The 13,310-nt window shown below is 40.0% G+C and overlaps 1 non-coding gene across 1 annotated transcript; it reads right to left on the bottom strand.

Moving 5' to 3' along the window:
- Nucleotides 1-4,366: 4,366 nt before the first annotated feature.
- LOC133047893 (U6 spliceosomal RNA) lies at nt 4,367-4,473 on the bottom strand. Its single transcript, XR_009690895.1, has one exon. It is a non-coding gene; the product is annotated as a U6 spliceosomal RNA (small nuclear RNA).
- Nucleotides 4,474-13,310: the final 8,837 nt, after the last annotated feature.

Genomic DNA, 13,310 nt, shown 5'->3' with positions numbered 1-13,310 from the left:
TCATGGAATTCTTCATTTGGCTGATGGGAACAGGTAATATTTTCAAGTCTGTGTGACTCTGAGGCATTTGTATCTCTAATCATTTCAAGTGAGTTTTATCCTGGCTTTGAATAGCTTCCTCACGTACATATCTGATCAGCACTCAGCGAACTCTTGGAGGGGCCCCCTCGGTAAATCTCGGGAGCTTCTCTGTGCAGCTCTCCATTTCTGTCATACTCCACCCTGTACTATGCAGCCCTCCCGATCCCGTCAATCTCTCAGCTCTGCCTCTTCCACCCAAGGGATTCTTCCAGGTTCCGCTCAGGCTCCCTTGCCTGCACTGCAGGCTAATTAGTAGCTTGTTCACCAGTGTCTTGAAAATCATTGTTCCACATACCTTGCTATGTTTGTTTGTTTGTTTTTGGTTGTTTCAGGCAGGAAATGGAGAATAACAGAGAGTTCTGGTCATTAGCATGTCTCTAAAATAATGACTTTGACATTCCAGTTCACTCTCGAGTCTCCAAGGTTACCCAATGGAATGGCAGTGCTGTATCCATATAGCATTTTCTTTGTCTAACTGACAGGAAAATATAAAGTCATGGATGAGTTTCCATGGAATATCATGTGTCCAGGTATACTGGAGTAAAACACTGATTGATTCCAAACCCTCTAATTGATAAGAGAAATCATGCAAACGATCATAGACTAAGTTTACCTTTACTCAGTTGATTCTGTCTTTTAAAAAGACAAGTAAAGATGGCAACAAGAAAAGATTTTAAGTATTTAAAAGGAAAACTATCTTTAACGTAAGCAGATAATTATGAACAAAAAGCTTTGATCATTTTAAATGAACACTGTCTATTTATTTAAATAAACTACTTAGTATATCTATCAAGTAGTTAAATGAGTGAGATCCTTTAAAAGCCTACTTGAGTTATTCTGTCTCATCACTAGTTTTCAGCAAATTCTTTTAGTTATTGCATCAAACACAGATGAGAACCCCTACATAGCAGATGGTCTCTTTCTCTTTTATACCTTAAAGTGACATTTTTTTTCTGTTAAATATATTCGCCAATTCAGCCTGCTTTTCTAAGTCTAAATTATATATTGATAAATGAGCAGTTTTTAAACAACTGAAATCTTTTGGTATGAAGATAACAATACTCATATTCAGGGAATGTAAGTTTTCAGAAAAGAAGATCTGGATCTCCCCTGGTGGTCCAGTTTTCACTCCCTATGCTTTCACTGTAGGGAGCACAGGTTTGATCCCTGGTCTAAGAGACCTGGGGCTTCCCAGGTGGTGCTAGTGGTACAGAACCTGCCGCCAATGCAGGAGACAGAAGAGACTCAGGTTTGACCCGGGAGAATCCCCTGGAGGAGGGCAGGCAACCCACTCCAGTGTTCTTGCCTGAAGGATCCCACAGAAAGAGGAGCCTGGCAGGCTACAGTCCGAGGGGTCGCACAGAGTCGGACACAACTAAAGCAACTTAGCACGCGCACACACACTAAGGGAACTAAGATCCCGCATGCTGCATGGCACGGCCAGAAAAAAAAAGTCTTCCCTGAGGCCAGCAAGGCAGTCCCCATTTGCCAAAAGGGCACCCTCTGACTTGCATTTTAGTCTCTCAGTAGAAAGAAGAAAATTATAAACTGAGAAAACTTACCCTCAAATAAAGATCTGCCTATTTCTATCTATCTTTAAAAGGTCTACCTATCTTTCAAAAGACAATGAGAGAGGTGGCTTTCAAAAACACATTTCAGTTTGCTTTATTAAACACTTAGGAGAAAATTTCATAAATCCTCTGTACTTCTAAATACTGTATTTCTCTGCCTTTCAGGAATCCAAGAGAATTTATCCTGCTTCCTGTTGAGAGTCTGGAGGAGACTGAAGCTGAGACTGGGATTAGGAAAGGCTTCACCGGACACGAGGTACCAAACATGCAGCTTGAATCATAGATTGCATTTCAGGGGTGGTGCCAAAGTGGACAGTCAGAACACAGGTTGAAAGACAAACAAGAAGAGGATACATTTAGAAAAGACTCAGTAGGTGGTTTTGCTAGAGCATCAGGTTTCTGTGGAAGAATGACAGCCACTGATACTAGAAAGGGAAGTCTGACTTACTGTAAAAGGCTTCAACACTAAGTTGAAACACTTGATCTTAACTTAGCAGTTAGCAGTGACTATTAGACATCTGTGAGTCAAGAAATGATATGAAACACTCAAGTTAAACTAGTTAATATTTTACTGTACTTCCTTCCTGTCTTTTTTCCTACATAGATTGGATATTTGTTTTTGAACTTCATAGTTGCAGTAATACCATATATTCTGAATTGCTTTGTAATACAAATCTGTACTATTTTCAAAGCTTCATAGCACTACAAATCAATGGACCCCAGTTTACTCAACTGGTCTTCTATTTTCAGACATTTCGTTAGGTTTTTAAATTTTTTCACAAGAACAAGATAGGCAAGATATTGATTATTGTTAAAGCAGGATAATGAGCACATGCATTCATTTACCTGTTTCAGTTCTGTATGTTAGAATTTTCCATCTTACAAAGTTGCAGTGGCTTCACTCTAACAAATAATGTTATTATAAAAAATAAAATGATGCAGAAGGGATGTGCTTTAGGAGGATTAATCTATGAAGCAGTGTCGGGCTAGGCGGTAGGTAGAATGAGAAGGAGAATAAGACCCTGAAGACCACGCAAGAAGTGATTGTTCAAAGGCCTCAAAGGCTAAGTCAACATGGCCTTTGACAGTTTGCCACGTGCTTTCACGTGCAGAGTCTTGTTTGATCCTTACAATAAGCCTGTGATGTAAGCAAGGAAGATACCCTATTTTAAACATAAGAAAATCAAGGCTCAGTTCAGATCCTCTGATCTATGCCAGTGGTTTTTCACTATAGCATCCTGCTTTTTCGTGCCTTTCAATGGTGTTCAGTCTCAGAGATTCTAGGAATTTTTTCAAGTGCTGCAGTTGGAGGCACCAGGCAGTTCAGCCTCTTCTTACCATAGCTACTTTTCCTTTTTTGTTTCCCTTCAATTGTATTTATTTTTGGCTGCACTGGGTCTTGGTTGCTGCAGGCAGGCTTTCTCTAGCGCAGTGCAGCGGCTTATCATTGGGGTGACTTCTCCTGCTGCAGAGCAGGCTCTGGAGCATGTGGGCTCTACAGTATGCAGGCTGCAGTAGTCTGTGGAGCATGGGCTTGGTTGCCCTGGGACATGTGGAATCTTCCCAGACTAGGGGTCGAACCCCTGTCCCCTGCATTGGCAAGAGGATCCTTAACCACTGAAGCACCAGAGAAGTCCCGCCTTTCTTATACACTGGATTTTGTATAAGATTTCTTTTGATAAAGGGTTCTAGAGACCAACAAATCAAAGTAAAAAATTGCCAATCTGAAGAACATTGCAACTGATTAACTATGGGGTGTGATGGAGAGAGGGAAGTCAAGATTTACCTTATAAGATTGGTGCCTGGGTAGTAGAAACAACCGCAGCAGTGGCAACAGAATCAAGGAAGGAAGAGGAGTGGCTTGGGGAGACAAATGGGATCATGATGGTTTGGGGTGAAGATAAAGGTACTACTGAAGCATCCTGAAGGATCTGAAGGATAACAGAGACCTAATTTCTACTTACAAAGATCTGACATTTTAACAAAAGATTCTAGTAACTAATGCTTAACTGTCAAACTGAAATAAACAACTCAGTCAAGAAGAACTTCAAAGAGAGGAAATAGTAATAAACTGAAGTAGTCAGAGAAGTCTTCATGGGAAGTCTGGAACTGAGCTCGATTATACACTATGTTTGGATGGTAGACAGAGGATTTTTGTAAGCAGAGTCAGGCACTTATGTAACTTGCCAGCCCTGGGTGGCATTAATTTGTAAAAGGTAATGCTTTATCATTCTGCAAATGTGTTAGGATGAATTCATTGTCTGCCATTACTAGTATATGAAATCGCAGAGTGCGATTGTTCCAGAGGATTACCCGTGGACGCAGAGAAGTCACATGACGAAAGCTAGATGTGAGACGTCATTGATGACGCAGTCAAGTCAGCATTCAGGGGCCGACCCCTGGCTCTTCCACCGCATCAGCTGATGAGGTGTAAACACCCAGCTTCAGGGATGTTTCTACAGCATCACTAAGAGGATTAGACAGGAATTAACCCTATCCAGGAAGAGGCAGCAAGGAAAGCAGCAGGTACCACCCAGCAGAGGAGACACAACAGCAGAAGCTGAAAAAGTCATGATGGTTCCCTGTCCATTCTTACTTCCACGTGGCAAGTGGAAAACGGCTTTGTCTGCAGGCTCTGTATCTACTGGACCTGGCCGGGAATTCTTTTCAAGCCAGTTCTTTTTTTTTTTTTTTTTTTCTCTTTTTTTTTAATTAAAAATATGGAACGCTTCACGAATTTGCGTGTCATCCTTGCGCAGGGGCCATGCTAATCTTCTCTGTATCGTTCCAATTTTAGTATATGTGCTGCCGAAGCGAGCACAAGCCAGTTCTTTGTATGGGATTTCAAATGTCCTCCTGCTCTTAGGGCACCATGTAAAAAACTTGGAGAAAGCAGCAAAAATACAAATATGCCCCACGAAACAAAACTTTGCCTCCTGAAAGCATTTCCACTGAGAGATTCAGCCTGAACAAAGAACCCTCAAACATTCCCTCTCCCATTGTTCTGAAAGACTGTAAAAGTTTTCTAAATGTAATTTTTATCACCTTTCTTTCCTTCCTTTTTTTTTTTTTTTACCATTTATGAACATATGTGTTTTTTATGATATTCACAACATGCTTGTGTCACAAGATTCAAATTTAATTTCCTGCAATTACTGCACAATATGCATGGCAAAAAATGATATAAAAATGACAGAAAATAATGAACAGTTACTCCATTTCTGCTAAGTTACCTTTGGGAAATAAAACTCAAGCATCTTCCAGTGGGAGTTTTTGATTGGCTGTCAGCAGCCCATGTTGTTTAGAGGCATTGGTAATAATCGTTACAAGTTTTCAAATCTTCCGATAGTAACAGGATTTGGTTTATTGGGAAATTATCATCCTGCACATCCAGAGATTTAAGAGAGGTTGTAACTTCCTTCTAACTACTCAGGAAATGTGGAGGTAAGGTGGTTAGCTGGTGGTTTATCAACGATGCTTTGCATCTTCTAATTTGGAGTCAAATGTGCTTGAACTAATTTAGTCATGTCATTACATATCTCACTTCTTACAGGTAGCAATGATGAACTTGTAGACAAAAGCTTATTTATAACAGAGGTGGAAGAGAAATTCCTTCCTCCTGTGAATTCCATGGAGGCACCGAAGCACTGTGATGAAACTCTGAATCTGGAGCCGTCAGACCTGGTTTTAAATTCCTGGGACTTCCCAGGTGGTCCAGTGGCTAAGAGTCCAAGCTCCCAATGCAGAGAGGACCTAGAGCCATTCCCTGGTCAGGGAACTAGGTCCCACATGTCACAGCTAAAAACTTTGTATGCTGCAACTAAGACCCAATGCAGCCAAACAAATTTAAAAATAAAATTCTTACCTACTACTTGGCAACTGTGACTCTGGAACAAGATTTTTTCAACCATTCTCAGCCTCAGTGTCCTCACTGCTAAAATGGACATGTGAAAAGTTTTTAATCTTTTTTAATCTTGTTGGAGATTACATCAGATAATGCATATAATATGCCTGGTATAATAAAGTAAGCACTGGATATCTGTTAGTTATTGCCATAAGAAATTTGATGCTGCCCACAACAACAAAGAGGACTGACCAAGGCTTTCTCCCAGGTAGAAAATAACAACTACTGTGGATTGAGGTAGATGTCAGTGTACGGTTATTTCTGTTGCATGAGTGACACCTCCCACCTGTGTTTATTTGCTTAGTTCTAATTCAGGCATCCAAAAGAAGGACAAAATATGTTTTGTCTTACTAGGTGTAATTTGCATGAAATGTCATCCCTGAATTGGCTTAACTTCTCCCAAATGTTCATGAGTAGGAGAACATTCTCAAGTAAATAAGGAAAGAAAGAAAGGAAGGAGGGATGGAGAGAAGAGGGAGAGAGAGAAAGAGAATTGCAACAGATGACTCACTTTAAAGATAAATTCTTTGGTGAAAACAAAAAGATTAACCAACATGATCTCCTGCTAAATAAGGGACACTGACACCCATCATGTTGGCATCTGATGGGCTATAGTTCTGTAAAACATGAGCTATGCTTCAATGTTCTTACTCCATTAAAGCAGAGAAAAGACTTCATGAATGGGATTAGGGCTCTCTGTTCCAACTATTTGGTTTCCTTAGCAAACTCACTGCCAATAAGATACCCAGCTATAAAAATAAATAAATAAATAACATGACAAAATGGCAGATACTGAGGATTATTTAAGACTCCTTCATGTTGCCTGCATTTCCTGGCTGCCCACTGTTTCTTTACATTTCCCCCATTACTCTAGGTGTATCTAGTCTTCCAGCCCTTGAATCAGAGCTGACAGAAATGCATGTGTCTCGCATGAATCAAGATTCCTTGGAAGTTTATGCTCAAGGAGAACAAAGATGGGAGCAGGATGGGTTCTCTGAATGGGACTGAATGAGAATTGGACCAGTTCTGTATGCTGGCTGCCTGGAGCCCCATGCTGAGAGTAAGTGTGACCTCATTTTTAAGCTCACTGGGAACAAGCACCCATCAAATAAGACTACTGAAGTCTTCCATGGGCCCTGTACAAGAGCCATGTGTTTACACCATCCTTGATCCAAATGTTAGGGGCTCACACTGTCTCATAGAGGCAGGTCCGGGTACAGAGGCAGCAGTGACAAACGAAGTAAGGAAAATGTGGCCACAGAACCCCAGTTTTCATGGAAAGCTCATGCCTGTAGGTAACCTGTGGGCATCAGCTAGCATCACATCTTCTCTCTGCAATAGATACAGTTGAACAGTAAGACTGGGGCTATTGAAACAACCATGGGTTGACCACCGATTCATACCATCACTACATTTACCCCCGACCAACACATCCCGTCCTTTTACTAAATTGAACTAAAATCATTTAACTTCTTTTTTAAAAAGTCATTTGTCATGGAAGCCCAGGTCACCTTGCTTAATCGGAATTTCAGAGACATGTTTATCACCCAGACATTTTTCATGTTTTGAATTTCATGAGCTTCCCATGGTTATTGAAACATTTTTAATGAAAACACAGCCATAATCATTTTGAAGTGATTGAACATGTGGATGTCTTGCCTAGCATGGAGTTCATTTTTAAATGTGAGTAATAAGCCAGTGGCATGGAAACAGCAGGTTTCCACCAAAAAGCCATCTTGAAATCACATTTTGCACAGACCCGTTTCACGTAAACAGAAGTCTCTCGTCACCAGAATTTCCACTTCACTTCACAACAATGAAACAATCCACTGGTATCTGCTTTAGTCCAAGGTTTTTCCGTGGGTAATGCCCCCAAGCTAGTTCCCTTCAATGAATTAAGGGTCCATGTATGGGAAACATGAATAGCTCTGTTGTAATGTACATGTAAACATTCACGGAGTTGATTTATTGTGACCCCTGTTTTCTTTTGAATTAATACCAAATGTAAGAGAAAATGCTTTAAAATTAAATGTTTCATAACAGTTGCTCATTGAAAACAGTACTGGCAGATGTGAACTGAGGATTAAAATGTTGGTTCAACACCACCAAAAGTGTAAGTCAGCGACCTCTTTGCGGGAGTAGAGGCTTCAGATGTGAAAAACTTTCCTTAGATTTCATTAATGCAAGCAGAAGTCCATATCATTCTCTGCGCTCTGCGGAACACATTTATTATATACTTTTTCAGTGCTGGTTCCCTTGATGTAAGAAAGGACAGTGACAGAATTGAATTATCCAGAAGAGGACACATGTAAGAAAAAGTGGAGTTTGGAAAGTGTGCTTTATGAGGAACAAAGGAAGTAGTTTGTTTGTTTTTAAGAATCTAAGTTGTCCTCTTGGAATTATCAGAATAATTTGAGAGAGGCGACCTGCTTTTGGTTGTTCCCTAGAGCAGAACAAAGAATGGGGTGGAGGTATCAGAAAAGCAAATTTGGGGACTTCTTGGTGGTCCAGTGGTTAAGACTCTGCACTTCCACTGCAGGGGCATGGGTTTGATCCCTGGCCTGGCAACTTAGATCTGGCATGTCATGCAGCCAAACAAAAAGAATGAAAAGCAAATTTTGCCACAATATAAAATGGATGTTTCTAAAGATCAAAGATTTGGTTTTCCTATGATAAGGCTTGTTCTAGCAAAGGCTGGTCTCTGAACTTCCTCTGCTATAAAGGGTGCATTCCTGCCCTGGGAGGAAGAGGTACTCCCTTTAAAGGATTTTCTGATTTCTTCCTTATTGCTCTTTGGTTTGGTTTCATTCAGCTACGGAATATATATGTAGCTTGTGTCTTAACAATCAATAAACGGATCTACTTGGAAATTGTGTCAATCAAATCTTTTTATAGATGAAATCATATTGTAAATACACTTAAGGAACTCACTATTTAGAGGAAAACCAAATGTAAATCTTTTGTTAAGCATCCTTTTGCTGTGCAAATAATTATTTCCAAAAGGAAACATTCTGATTTCCTTGAATTGGATTTTCTTACACAGAGACATCTGTATAACCCAGCAGTGTGGGATGCCCCACAAGTCATTAAGTGGTAGAAAAATTCTGATTCTGTTGGTGTTGAGGATGAAACAGTGAGGTCCCACCCTCCTCCTCCTCTCATTGAATAAACACTTCATTAGACTGTTTCACACTGGAAATATTAACACCAAATTAATGAAATTCAGTGCCATCAGAGAGCTACAACATTAACTTCTTGTGCCCTGTGTGGGAGTTCAACATCCTCTTTGCCCGAGTTCCATCCCAAGTCTCGCATTAATTAACTATGGATTCACTTCACCAGCTTGAACTTGAATTTCCTCATCTATAGAATGGTAGTAACAGCACTGTATGCCCTTGGCCAGGAGGCTGGCATTCAATAACATGATCACATGTACAGTGTGTAACTTCAGCGTGCCCTGGAGGAGCAGCTGTCCTTCTAATCAGAAACAGGTGAATATAGAAAGAACCTTTCATTTTTCTTTAAGGTTTTATTTATTTTTTTTTTTATGTACTCCATTTTTTAAAGTCTTTATTGAATTTGTTAGAATATTGCTTCCGTTTTATGTTTTGGTTTTCTGGCCATGAGGCATGAAAGATCTTATCTCCCCAAAGAGGGATAGAACCCTCACCCCCTGCATTGGAAGGTGACGTCTTAACCACTAGACCACCAGGAAAGTCGCTAGAAAGAATCTTTAAAGGAATCTTAAAGCCAATGTCAGATACCAAAGTATCACCTGGCCACAGACTGTGGGGCAGTCACTTACCTCTCATTTCTCTAAAAAGGTTAGGAATTAGAAGTATATTCCATCTAGAGACAAATGACAATAAGTTCTCTAAACTCATGTTTAGAGAAGACATTTAACAATATTAACTTCTACTCGAGCAGAAGTTAATATTTAAAGGGATTTACATAAATAAAATTTTATTACATAAAATAAAATTTACATAAATAACATAAAACCTTTTGATAATTTATAAAATCTTATTTGGGGGGGAAGAATTTAGGATTTTGCTCAGGGGCAGAATCACATTTTCCATGTTCTTGGCACCATTTTTTTAAAAAAACTCTTTCTTTTTCTGCTAAAAGGTCTCCATGGTCTCAATGTTGCTGTCTTGGCGAGGTTTCTAGTGAGGGACAGGTAACAGTATTTTCACAAACATGAATATTTACTCCATCAGATTAATGCCTAACTGATCTCTGGAATGTCCACAATCACAAATACATCCCAGAATATACAATTATGTTCTGCAACCCAACATTTTATATTTCCAACAACCCAGCATCTAGAGTTATTCTTCATGAATTATGCTTTTCTTTTGTCCTTTCTTGAAATGAATAGAACAAGTCTGCTCAGGAGAAGAAAATAGCCATGACAACTTGCTCTATGATCCCCAGCGGGTCACTCCCTCTCTGGGCCTTCATTCTGTATCTGTAAATGAGGAGGTTGGGTAAGACCATGTTATCAGCCTATGGGCAAATCCAGACTCCTGCTTGCTTCTATAAAAGCTAAAAAAAAAAAAAGAAAATAGTTTTCATTTCAAGGTTATGATAAACAGTCAAAAGAAGAATATGTTGTGACATGCAAAACTTGTAAGGAATTCAAATTTCTGTGCCACAAATAAAATTTCATTGGAACACAGCCACCCCTATTCATTTATATATTGTCTATGACTGCTTTTATGTTGGGTTTTGCAGGTGGCACTAGTGGTAAGAAATCCACCTGCCAATGCAGGAGACATAAGAGATGTGGGTTCAGTCTCTGGGTCAGGAAGATCCCCTGGAGAAGGGCATGGCAACCCACCCCAGTATTCCTGCCTAGAAAATCCCATGAACAGAGGCGCTTGATGGGCTACAGTCCACGGGGAAGCAAAAGAGTCAGACACGACTGAAGCGACTTAGCATCCACACACTCAGGCGTGCATGCTAAAATGGCAGAGGTGAGTAATTATAATGGACCTCGTAGGGCCTGAAAAGTCAGACTTACTTACCATCTGCCCTTCTGCAAAAAAAGCTCACTGACCCCTATACAATTACTAAGGCACTTGCCAAATCAAGTCACTCATAACTTCTCACTACCTTAATCTTAACTCTTTCTTTCCTTGAGCTTTAGATGTTAAGAATTACAGAAACAGCATCTTTGCTAGTATTGCTGAAGAAATACCAGCAAAGTGATACGGCCAAGCCAGGAATGGATGCAGGCCTCATTTAATGCCCTCCACAGCTCTCTGCTTTTATCTCCACTGGGCCATCTTTGCATCTGAATCTCTGCTCCTCGCCTTTGACTTTTACTGCCTGGGCTCACCAAGGTCACTTCCTGTAACACTTAGGTTTCTACAAATGTGTCAAACAAGATAAGGGAACATTATTTTACAAAGGCACGGGCACACCTCAGAGATACTGTAGGTTCATTTCTAGACCACTGCAATGAAGAGAATATCATAGTAAAGTCAATCACACAAAAATGTTTGGCTTCCCAGTGAATATAAAAGTTTTGCTTACACCATACTGTGCGATAGTATTAGTCTAATAAATCAACATACATATCTAATGAAAAAATATTGCTAAAAATGCTAATGGTCATTTGAGCCTTCAGCAAGTCTTAGTACTAATGTCAAAGGTCACTGGTCAAAGATCACCACAATAAATATAATAACAATGAGAAATTTGAAAATTTTGTGAGAATTACCAAAACACAAGGTGAGCAATTGCTGTTGGAAAAATGGCACTGATAGACTTGCTCAATGCAGAATTGCCACAAACCTTCAATTTGTTTTAAAAAAAAATGCAATATCTTCAGAGCACAATAATGCATGCTAAATCACTTCAGTCATGCCCAACTCTTTTTGACCCTGTAAGCTGTAGCCTGCCAGGCTCCTCTATCCATGGAATTCTCTAGGCAAGAATACTGGAGTGGGTTGCCATTTCCTTCTCCAGGGGATCTTTAGACTTGCTCAATGCAGGATTGCAGCACTTACAATTTTTTCAAAAAAAATAAAAATGCAATATCTTCAAAGCACAATAAAACAAGGTATGGCTGCAATAAACAAAAACATCAAAGGAATAGCAGTGGATTTAAAACCCTAACCTCATACCAACAAAGGTCCATCTAGTCAAAGCTGCGGTTTTCCAGTAGTCCAGTAGTCATGTATGGATGTGAGAGTTGGACTATAAAGAAAGCTGAGCACCAACGAATTGATGCTTTTGAACTGCGGTGTTGGAGAAGACTCTTGAGAGTCCATTGGACAGCAAGGAGATCCAAACAGTCCATCCTAAAGGAAATCAGTCCTGAATGTTGTTTGGAAGGACTGATGCTGAAGCTGAAACTACTTTGGCCACCTGATGTGAAGAACTGACTCATTGGAAAAGACCCTGATGCTGGGAAAGATTGAAGGTGGGAGGAGAAGGGGACAACAGATGATGAGATAGTTGGATGGCATCACTGACACGATGGACTTCAGTTTGAGTAAGCTCCGGGAGTTGGTGGTGGACAGGGAGGCCTGGCGTGCTGCGGTCCATGGGGTCACAAAGAGTCAGACACGACTGAATGACTAAACTGAACTGAACTGAAGTCTCATCTGAAGCTATTACCCTTGCCTGTTTTGTCCATGACCCCTTCCAGCAATTCAAATGATTATTTTTAATATTCACTGAGTATCCACTATTAAATAGCAAGAAAGTCTTAAATCTGGAAAACAGTCGTTTTGGCTGTGACCATAGCCACAGCCAGACTACCTCTCTTCTCCATCACTTTCAATCCCTTTGCTAACTGCTTTATCTGGGGACAGTTGCCATTAAAACCAAACATTCTCCTGCAGATTGTATAATCAGCTATAAACTATTGCCTGGAATCTTTTACTAGTCATGGCATGCAGCATTGAGTTCTCTGACCAGGTATTGAACCTGGGCCCCCTATCGTGGAGTCTAAACCACTAGACCACTAGGGAAGTTCCCAAACATCTACTCTTAATCTGAGCTTAGAGAGCATCTCTGTCAGTGTGTTACATGGATTTTTACCTATAAGAATTCTTTTAAGCGAACAACCAGATTTTTGTTTTGGCTGATGTATGAGGCTCACAAGCTTAAATCTAAATGAAACTCAATTTTAGATCTTTCTCAGTAATGGGGGAAAAAATAAAAAGAGAGTAAAGTATATATCATCTCCTCAAGGCCATGAAAGTACATTTGTAACAAAAATTTAGTAAGTCATTGATAAATTCAGCAAAAGCTTATCTGTGGTTTCCAGGTTCAAGATCATATGCCAAACACCACAGGATACAGAGGACAGTCTACAATATGAAGGGCAAGACAATGAAGACAAGGAAGAAAATCACAAGATAACCATAAGTGGCCCAGTGAAGAAATGCCCATGGGAGTTTAGAGGTACACTTTCTGGGATGAATATAGACTGCTTCTTGGAGAGGTGGCATATGACCTGGGCCTTGAAGGCTTGGGAACATTTCACCAGGAAATATGAAACAGGTGCTTTTTGGCCTGGAGGGAGACACAAGGCCCCAAATAGAGACCCACTGAAATATGTTTCTGAAAATTCCTCTAGTGGATTTTTTTTCTCAGTTTATTACTAAAAAAGAAAAAGGCTATAGTTTTGAAGTCAGGATTTTTCTACAATGCTATGTCTCACTTCATATCTTTAAAGTTCAAGTGTCATTTGAAGACACTGCTCTGAAGCTTTTATAAACTAATCTGAGGACATT

The sequence above is a fragment of the Dama dama genome, chromosome 27 (genome assembly GCF_033118175.1).
Source record: "Dama dama isolate Ldn47 chromosome 27, ASM3311817v1, whole genome shotgun sequence".
NCBI classification, from domain to species: Eukaryota; Metazoa; Chordata; class Mammalia; order Artiodactyla; family Cervidae; genus Dama; species Dama dama.
This window is presented reverse-complemented; position numbering and strand designations above follow the sequence as displayed.